The sequence below is a fragment of the Melospiza georgiana genome, chromosome 1, assembly GCF_028018845.1.
Source record: "Melospiza georgiana isolate bMelGeo1 chromosome 1, bMelGeo1.pri, whole genome shotgun sequence".
NCBI classification, from domain to species: domain Eukaryota; kingdom Metazoa; phylum Chordata; class Aves; order Passeriformes; family Passerellidae; genus Melospiza; species Melospiza georgiana.
In genome coordinates this window covers 70,646,103-70,655,672 of record NC_080430.1, presented here as the reverse complement: position 1 = coordinate 70,655,672, position 9,570 = coordinate 70,646,103, and positions in this window count along the sequence as shown.

Below are 9,570 nucleotides of genomic sequence, written 5' to 3'. Positions count from 1 at the left end.
CATTTGTAGCCATTTTTAAAAGAATCTGTCTTCAGTGATGGTAAATCAGGTAATTTTAAGACCCGCCCCTGCATTTCCTATTAATCATTTAATTAAAGGGATTATTAAATGTTATGATCTTTGGGAGAACTGTAGGCTATATTAATTGGATATATACTTATCACTGCTTAAAAACAAAGCAAAAAAACCCTACAGATACTGTCTGTCTGCTTTCATTGTAATGAAATTATTCCTGTAGGACATGGGATTAAATTCAGGCTTTAACTAATGTTTGTGCTGTTTTTCTCACTTTTCCTTTTTGATGGTGCTGAAAGAGAAAAAAGGAAAGCGAGTCACAGGCCACTCAACGCCTACTCCATGGGTCTGATTTGCTGAGACACCAACTTCACCTTCCTAACAAGGTTATTTCTGACAGCATGTGTAGATAAACATTTAGCAACAAGTTAAAAGAGCTTGAGACAATTGAGTTGGTTATACAGGGTGAGGAAAACAGAAACAACCTTTGCAGGTCCATACTGCTGTTTTAATGTTCTCTTTGACAATGTTTAAAAGTTCATCTTTTCATTTTTTTATTAATATATTCTGACAGGCTGTGAAAACCCCACTGGTTTCACGTACTTTATAATACTTTGAACTAAGAAGGATTTTTGTATCCATCTAGGTACATAATGGCAACAGTCATGCACTCTTAGTGCACTCAAGAATGAGGAAAAATGCCACAAAGCAGGTCATTCTGCTGGTGGGGAATACCCCACCAAGGAGGTGTAATGAACTAACTACGAAAACAAGCAGGAGATGGGTGATTTTGTATACCTATTTGGAACCTTCAACCTGTCTCTTCTCAATTTATATTGTAAAATCCCTAATAGAAACCAATCTCTCCCTATTTCTACATATTGAGGTATCTTTTCCATACAGGAAATGAAAGAAGTTAGCTTTCATGTTTAGCGAAACACTAGTTGCTTGCTAGTTAAATACAGCAACTGTAACTTTCACTTTTATGACAGAGGCAGCACTTCTGAGGGCACTTTTACACAGATGTAGTAATAGCTTATTCTTTCTGTTGCTTTGTACTTTATTAAAATAGGAATGTGAAACAATGAAATGAGTTGGTGATACAGAAACAAAGCAGTAGAAAAGATGCCCCTTAATGCCTACAGAATTGTTTTAAGCTGCTCTGGAGAAGCATAAAGTTGCTCGTTTACTTGTTCTTTGTGTTGTAGGTGCAGCTCAAAAGAAGATGAAGGCTACCAGAAGACATGAACAAAGGTTTCTGTCCTATAAAAGATATGAAAAATACTCTTCATCTAGTTCTGTCTTAATCTTTTAGTTTCCAGCATTTCAATTTAGAATTGATTAATACTGCTGCATTACTGATAATTCCTGAAACATACTTGCTGTATTAAAATTTGTTACATAGATTGTTTTGTTTCTGGTTGAAGAGATTTTTTTTTATTGCAATTAAATGCAGGTAAACTAGCACTACTGTTTAAATGTAGTTTTATTAAAATGATAGAATGAGCAGTACAAACTCTATTATATTTAGGAAAAAAAATAGGCCATTATATTTGGTTAATGTAAATGTGTTAACCAGAAAACATTTAAGCAGGTGATGTGCTTTTTTCTTCAACTTCAGTAGTTTTATTATTTATTTCAATTCTGTCAAACTTAATTATCCACACAGAGAATAGCTGGCAGGGATTATTTAGAAAAAAAAGTGGATTTCAGTCCCCCATCCAGCTGATACTTCTTGTTGACAACAGTAGAAAACTTTAGTTCTGGCTTCAAACACCTCTGGGCTTGAGGATCTTTTGACACAGTTAAGGCCCCTCTCCAGTTTTGGGCAGTGCCTGTCCCTGTAGCCTGAGGTCTCTGAGTAGCTGTGGCTGCCCCTACAGGCAGCTGAATTCATGGATGTGGCTGGGTGCAAACAGAACAGCTGTGCAACTGAGGTGAACAATTTCTCAGCTTATCTAATAGGGAGGATAACTTATCTTTTCCTCCTGAGCACAAATTTATAATTTATGTCTTTGCTAGAGGTCCTACCTCTAGAAGGTTTGGCTAAATCTACTGTGCTGATTTCTGTTTCCTTCTCCCTCATGGTGACAAGGAGCTTCACATTTAACAGACTCAGTTTTCCAAGCCTTCCAAAAAACCCAAGATTCCAGCCCTGTGGAGTTAGAATATGTTTTTATTACCTTGGTGTATACTATTTAGCTTAAAAATTAATTACTGTTTCAAGAGCTTTTAATAAAGATAATGATTCCTTTAAAACCTTTTTAATAATACTTTATCTCCATACATAGGGTAAGTGGCACTAAACATCTGAAGAACCTTTATGTGTATATTGACCCCCATACAGAAGGCAGACCAGACTGTGATACTGCTGGAGATAGAGGGATCTTCTACAGCATGTGTAAAATTGTAATGTGGGTGGAGGATGTTGAGAAGTGACAATTGCTTGAAATTAATAAACTATGCTTGAAACTTGCCTTCATCCTGTCTTCTGTTCTGCCTCCATATTCTGCTGCAAAGCTGTGAAATATATTAACAACTTTTAAATGCACTAGAAATTAAGTGTAGTTCTTTGAATGGGGTTGCTCCTTAGGTATCAGAGGCATTGGGAAAAGTCTTCCTGAACATGTAAAATGGAGCTTTTGTTAGGTTGCCTCTCCCATAGCTTTGGAAGCCCCTCAGCACCAAAGATTTAATGTGAATTCACTTTTATTTTTACTGTGTCTTTTTTTATCTTTTATAGCAAGGTGTTAACCTGTATTGAGTCAGGGGCTGAAAGAATTGGATTGTGTTGCAGTGAAGGGAAGCCATATATACTTACAAATTAATCTTTTTAAGGGAAAAAATAGGTGGGGAGTAGCAGCATGGTGAAGTGAGAGGGAATGTGTGTTTTCATTTATTAACTTGTAAATTATGTATCACATTATTAGTTTAAGTATGTTTGTGTGTGGGTACAGAAGTGAGACTTAGCATGTGTGTTCTACACTTGTGTCTTAGTTTTGTTAATTTAAGTATGTAGATAATTAAAATTTAATTTTAACTTGTGACAATACTTACTCTAAATGTAAAACCTTGGCATTCCTTCCATCATACATCTATTGAATTCTTCAGTGTTAATTATTTCCTCATAAACATCCATTTTGATGGTTGTGGCCTAGGTATTTCTATAAAGTAGGTATGAGGTAATTATTTACAAAATAATGAAAACCCACAAACATTTACAAAGATTCAGTGATTGGCTTAAGTTGCTGAGGAATAATTTTAAGCTTTTTATGGGAAGGGATAAATGAATAGGCTGTATCTGACTAAACCGTTGATGGTTTAGTCTCAGAAGTGACTTTTTAAGTGAGAGTGCAACAAAAGAAACTAGACGGGGTCCCTGAGGATACCTGAAGTACACCCAGCCTGAAAAAAGGGACTGATAGTAGCAAGACTAATTAGCAAAGGAAGGAGTTGATAACAAAAGTTACTGGGCACAAGAAGGCAGAGAAGAAACTACTCATGATTGCCAGTAAGTGTTAAAACCCTAATTCTGTATTGTTAGAGGAAATGGAGCTTTTCACAGACTCTTAGTGAAACTGACATGTTCAAGGCTTTGAGAGCCAATTTAAACCTGTAGCTACACTAGACCTTCGCATTTGGAGAGGCAGATCTGTCACAGAATCTGACATAGTATCAGGCACAAGCTTAGTTTTTTAGAGGATGAAGTTGAATTCATTGGTGAAAAGACAGGTAACCACCTTAAGTATTCTTCTGTCTTAGCAAGAAAAAGTTATTTAATAGTCTGGGTTTGACATTCTGCATATTCACTTTCCAAACAGCTCTTAACTACTGATAGCAAAACTCCTTGTGTAAAGGGGACACCTCAGGTATTCTACAAATCTTTCTCCTGTGTTAAAACAAAGCTCATCTGAAAAATGTTATCCAGATGAGGTATTCCATGTAAAACAACCTGACATTTGGGCTGCAGCTTTTCCATGGGAAGGAACAAGATTTTGCTCAATTAAAGCCAAGCTGACCTCCACACCATGGCTACTTGAGTATCTACTAGTCAACTAGGAAGGCAACACACAATTCTGTAAATAATTTCAAAAAATATCCAGACAGATTAGGCCAGCTGGGTTAAACTGGTAACGGTGTGTTCCTTTCAGCTTCTGGAATGAGGATGCAGCATCATGGCTGAACGTGAGGACTGCCTGTAACCAGTGTTCCTTTGGGTGATCTCCTTCATACAGAATAATGACAGTTTGGTCACTGTGAGTTTTTAAATTAAACCTGAAATGCACAGAATGCCTGTGACAGTGTTCACAGGGGTTCTTGGATGAGGTAAGACATGAAGATCTGACTCCATGTTTCAGAAGACTTGATTTATTATTTTATGATATATATTACATTAAAACTATACTAAAAGAATAGAAGAAAATGTTTCATCAGAAGGCTAGCTAAGAATAAAAAAGAAAGGAATGATAACAAAGGTTTGTGCCTCAGGCTCTGTGTCCAAGCCAGCTGGGCTGTGATTGGCCATTAATTACGAACAACCACATGAGACCAATCACAGATCCACCTGTTGCATTCCACAGCAGCAGATAATCATTATTTACATTTTGTTCCTGAGGCCTCTCAGCTTCTCAGGTGGAAAAAATCCTAAGGAAAGGATTTTTCATAGAAGTTGTCTGTGACAGAATGCCTATCCTTTTTTTCCCTGTAGGAGGCTTAAATCTGGCAGAGCAAACTTAGGCCTAGAGGTTCCTCCTTTTACAGAGAACATCCAGCACTCTCTGACAGGGTAGGAAATGGGTGGTTTCACAAGTTGACCCAAATTGCTTTGTAGCTCATTAAGGCTAATATACCACATCCATTCTTACTTGCAAGTAATTTGCAAGTAAGTAATTTTTTATTAAGGCCTTATAAACATTTATAAATAAAATCTATTTATAAATGTTTATAAGGCCTTAATAAAAAACCTGAGCTGTGCTTACATGAAAATCCCAAATAATGCCTAGGTCAAAACATTTTTTTCCTTGGGTTTTTTTTTTTCAATAATCCAGGAATCCTCATTTCCTGTAATAAATTACATAGGAGTTGAATACGTGAAATTGAGAGCAATTTAGGATATCTCACAGACAATCTGCTCCAAAGACTGCAGCTAATCCTGTGTAACTGACTTCCAGATTTGTTCCAGACTCCCACAAGAAGGTGCACACCCACTTTACCTTCTCATGCTCATAGAGGAGGCTGAGGACCTTTTCTGTATTGTTCCTACTGGATTCACATCATCTCTTTGATTTCTAGTACACTGATCACAGAACAGAACAAACACATAAACCAAGATAACAAAACACAAATAACATCTAGGCAACACCCAGGCTTCCTTCTGGTTTCCCAGCTGCCCCTCAGTGACACAGTGACAGAAATTTGAGGCAGAGTCTTGTTCAGAATATGTGCTGCAATGTTGTGAATTAAAAGCTATCCAAACATCCATAACACAGCTAGATGCCAGGCAAAATAAACAAATAAATAAACTAAAAATCACAAACCACAGTGTGGTGTTGGTCTAAAAAGTGTTCTAGCTCCAATCTCATTTTTCCCACAACCATGAGCAGTCCAGTGGCCTGTGATGAATCCCCAGTGATAATACACTGGCCAGAAGAAAAGGAAGTGTTATCAGGGTCTTTGTCTGTGATAGGAATGATTAAAGAAAACAAAGCTTGAAGGGCACAAGGGAAACCATGGTTTGGTTTAAGCTGATTTTGCAAGGGGCAGGAGTTTAAAAATTTTTTAGTGGTTTCTTGGTTTAATATCCATCACAGATATAAAATATTATCTGCCTTTCCTAGCACTCCTTAAGGCATTGGACTTCCACAGGGCTTTACGGAGTAGGGAAGGAGAGAGTGGCAGAAGCCCCCATCAGGGTTCTCCCAGTTTCAAACTGAGCAGAGACAATCACACATAGATCCATTGCTTTCCTGATTTACTATAGGAGAAGGCACAGCTGTTATAAGTTTGTCCTGTAACAGGAAATGTAATATCATAAACATTCTTCCTAAGTCTTTTAAAATACAGAGTTTGCAGAACACTCACAAAAGCATATTGAAAAGAAAACAACCTTCCAAAACCTGGCCATGTGCTCTCCGCTAGCTACACCACATAATGGCAAAACCTGGGACAATTCCCCTCTCCACCCCATCAGTATCACATTTCTATGTTTTCCAGCAAGAGCAAAGGGCGGGCACGTCTCAGAGATGAGACTCTATGAGGTAAGGACAGGGTTTGGGAAAGGAAAATGTTTAATAGAAGTTTTTGAGTTCTTACTTCATATTGCAGAATTTGTTTGTCCTAGATGGGTAGATCAGCAAGAACTAAATTTGAAACAAACCTATTCAAGGTTTGTTAAAAAGTTAATCATTATTGAAATTGTTCTGAGGTAACAATTTTAGAGCAATTAGGTCAATTCTTAGAGTATCTAACTGCACCATAGCTAAACAATAATTTAATTGTTAGTAAAATCATCAAAAGACAATACAACAGTAGTTGTATGAGTGGAAAGCTGCTTTTCTTCACTGAAATTAATCCTTTTGATTATGAATAATCCATCTCATGATTGTTAAAATGTGGTGTAAGCCACGTATTTTATAAAATAATGTTTTCCTCTGACATCCAACTAATTTCCAAACACAATCAGCAAAAGCAGCAGCAGCAAATTATTTCTCTGTGTTTTTCCAGGAAAAAGTACATGTAGAGAAGTACATGAAGATACATACCATTACCACACTTGGGTTTTTAGCAGAACCTGTTGTGTTATGCAGGGGATAATGTTTTTAAACTGAAGGGGAAAGCAGGTTCAGACAGGATATTAAGGCCAAAGTCTTTTACAATCAGGGTGGTGAAACACTGGAACAGGTTGCCCAGAGATGTGGGGGATCCCCTATATCTGGAAAATTCGAGGGGATGTTAGATGGGGCTATGAGCAACCTGATCTAGTCAAAGGTGTCCCTGCTCCTTGCAGGAGGTTGGAACTGGATGATCTTTAAAGGTCTTTCCAGCCCACACTGTTCTGTATTTCCTGCTGATCCCAATCTATGCCCTCTCACTTTGATAACCTTAGTGTTTAGTTGAGTGTTTCAGCCAATTCTACAACCCTGCAACTGTGATTTAATTTAGATCCCATTTCCTGGTTTTGTTTATTGCAGAGCAGAACAGCACAAAATCCTTGCTAAACTTTAATGACATTCACTGCTGTACCCTTACACACCAAGCAGGTCACACTAATGAAGGAAATTAGATCAATTTGATACTGTTTGTCCTTGACCAAATGTTTTGTTCTATGTCTGTGGATTCTATTACTACTTAAGAGATTACCAAGAAATTTCTCCACTGATTTTGTGTACTTACCTGGTAGCTTCTTTTACTTCTTTTACAATGGCAGACCTTGATAAAAAATGGCATTCTGTACTTGTATCACAAAAGAACTGTAAAGTCACACATTTTCGAAAGATGAGGACTAATGGAACAATATCAGAATGTCAGAAATTGGCTTTTGTTGCTCAGATGCTTTTAAAAAAGTTTTTAAATGTTCTACAGTCATCACTTTAAATGTCAAAATGAAACAACATTCAGCAGTGCTGTGAGACAGCAAAAACATTCCTTTGTTGCAAATTGCAGCAACTCAGAAATTGTTTTTTTAGCTTCTTTTAGGTATGTTGCTACAAACTCCATGGAATTTCTGTAAGTATTTTAATTCCTGTTTTTTTTAAGCTATGCAAATATTTTACAGATTTTAAAATTAACATTCATATCAGTAAGTAAAGAATTCCTTATTTCATATCTGTAAATTAGTTACACTACTTTTATCTAAAGTACAAGGTAAAAAATACATCTGCAATAGATATTTTACTGGTTGAAAAACATTAAACTGTACACATCACTAGATATAAATGAAGGTGAACCCATTTCATACCCTTAATTTATTGTGAGGGATACAAATTCGATATATCATTATTTGTGTATACATTCAGGGAAAACAAGTTAAGTGATTATTCAAAGTTCAGGTTGGAGTTCTCAATCTCCATAAACATTTCCTATGAATTAGAATACACGGTGCACAAGAAATGTTGTTTGAAATTGAAAGTACTGCAATGGTTCTTGCAGTTCCAGGATCTTAACTAAATTGGAAGAGAAAGCCCAGTAACAATGAGACAAAAAACCAAGCAAAACCTCCCTTCCTGCTGTATCCTACTTCATCAATAACTAAAACCAACAATTAGGCAGAGAATAAAGGTTATCTACTGAAGAAATTATACTAATAATGGGGTTAATGAATTGTATATTTAGATGTCTACAAGCATCTTCAGGGTGCAATAGACTAACATGCTTGAGAGAAGACTCAAGGCTTACTAGAACAGACTGGTCTTTACCTCCCAAATGCCCTTTCTTAACTTTAATGACAAAAGAAATTGACATCAATTAATAAAAACATGTTGAGTGCTCCAATTAGAAAGTACATGAATGTGATTACCTGTTGATATTTAATTCGAGTGCTAACACATCTTTACATGCATTGCTCTCCCGTTTAGCCTGGGTGGGTGCCTATGACATGAACTACTCATTTTAACTTTATATCATTATTAAAACATTATTTTACCTGCTCAGAAAAATTTGTCTTCTTCCAGGCATAAAACAGTCATTGCTTTTGATATTTTAGCTAAAGTAAGGAAAATTTTGTTCAAATATCAGAAATTTGTTCCACAATAAGCACAAGTAACATGAAATAAAACAGGATACCTAATTTATTTGGCCAACAAAGTTCACCTGTTATGCTACACTGATGTTCAGATAATCTCAAATTTAGCAAAAGGTCCACAAGAGTCCTGCAAAAAAAGAAAGCCAATTTGAACAATAGTGGATGTGAAAACATTTCTCAGAAATTACTGACTTACCTTTTTCCTTGGATCTTTTCACTAGAAAATTTTAACATGCTACTAGTGTGTAACTTAGTTTCAGTGAGCTGAACTTGGCTTTTAACATACCTCAGGTGTTGGGTCTGCACAAACAAGATTTTAGGGGATTTTAGGAAAGGACAAAGGTTTTGGGCTTGCTTTTTCCTCCCCAGGTTTTGCATGTTGCATTCTAAACATACACCACCTACTCATGGCTAAAATGTATTGATACCAATTGATATTGACATTACGTACTAGTTACAGGCAATACAGAGTGCATTTTAATATTTGCTGGCTTGCAAATCCAAGAAAAAGAATTTTTAAAGAAAATCTTGCAAATGTAGACATTTTTCTTGATTTCTATAAGATTATATAATGTGCATAATTGTCTGTAATTCCTACACCAGGAAAGGTGTAGGAAACCTTTTAACAATGACCATAGCTTAGTTTTTCATCATAAATTCTAACCTGTTTGAAAACCTTTTATGACCTTGTTCAGCTCAGAGATCTATGACATTACCTTCATGGAAGTGCTCACATCCAGCTGGAACAATGGAGAGGCACTTCAACACAGCACTCTTGTTATGGATATTCACTGTAAATTCAATGTTAGAAACAC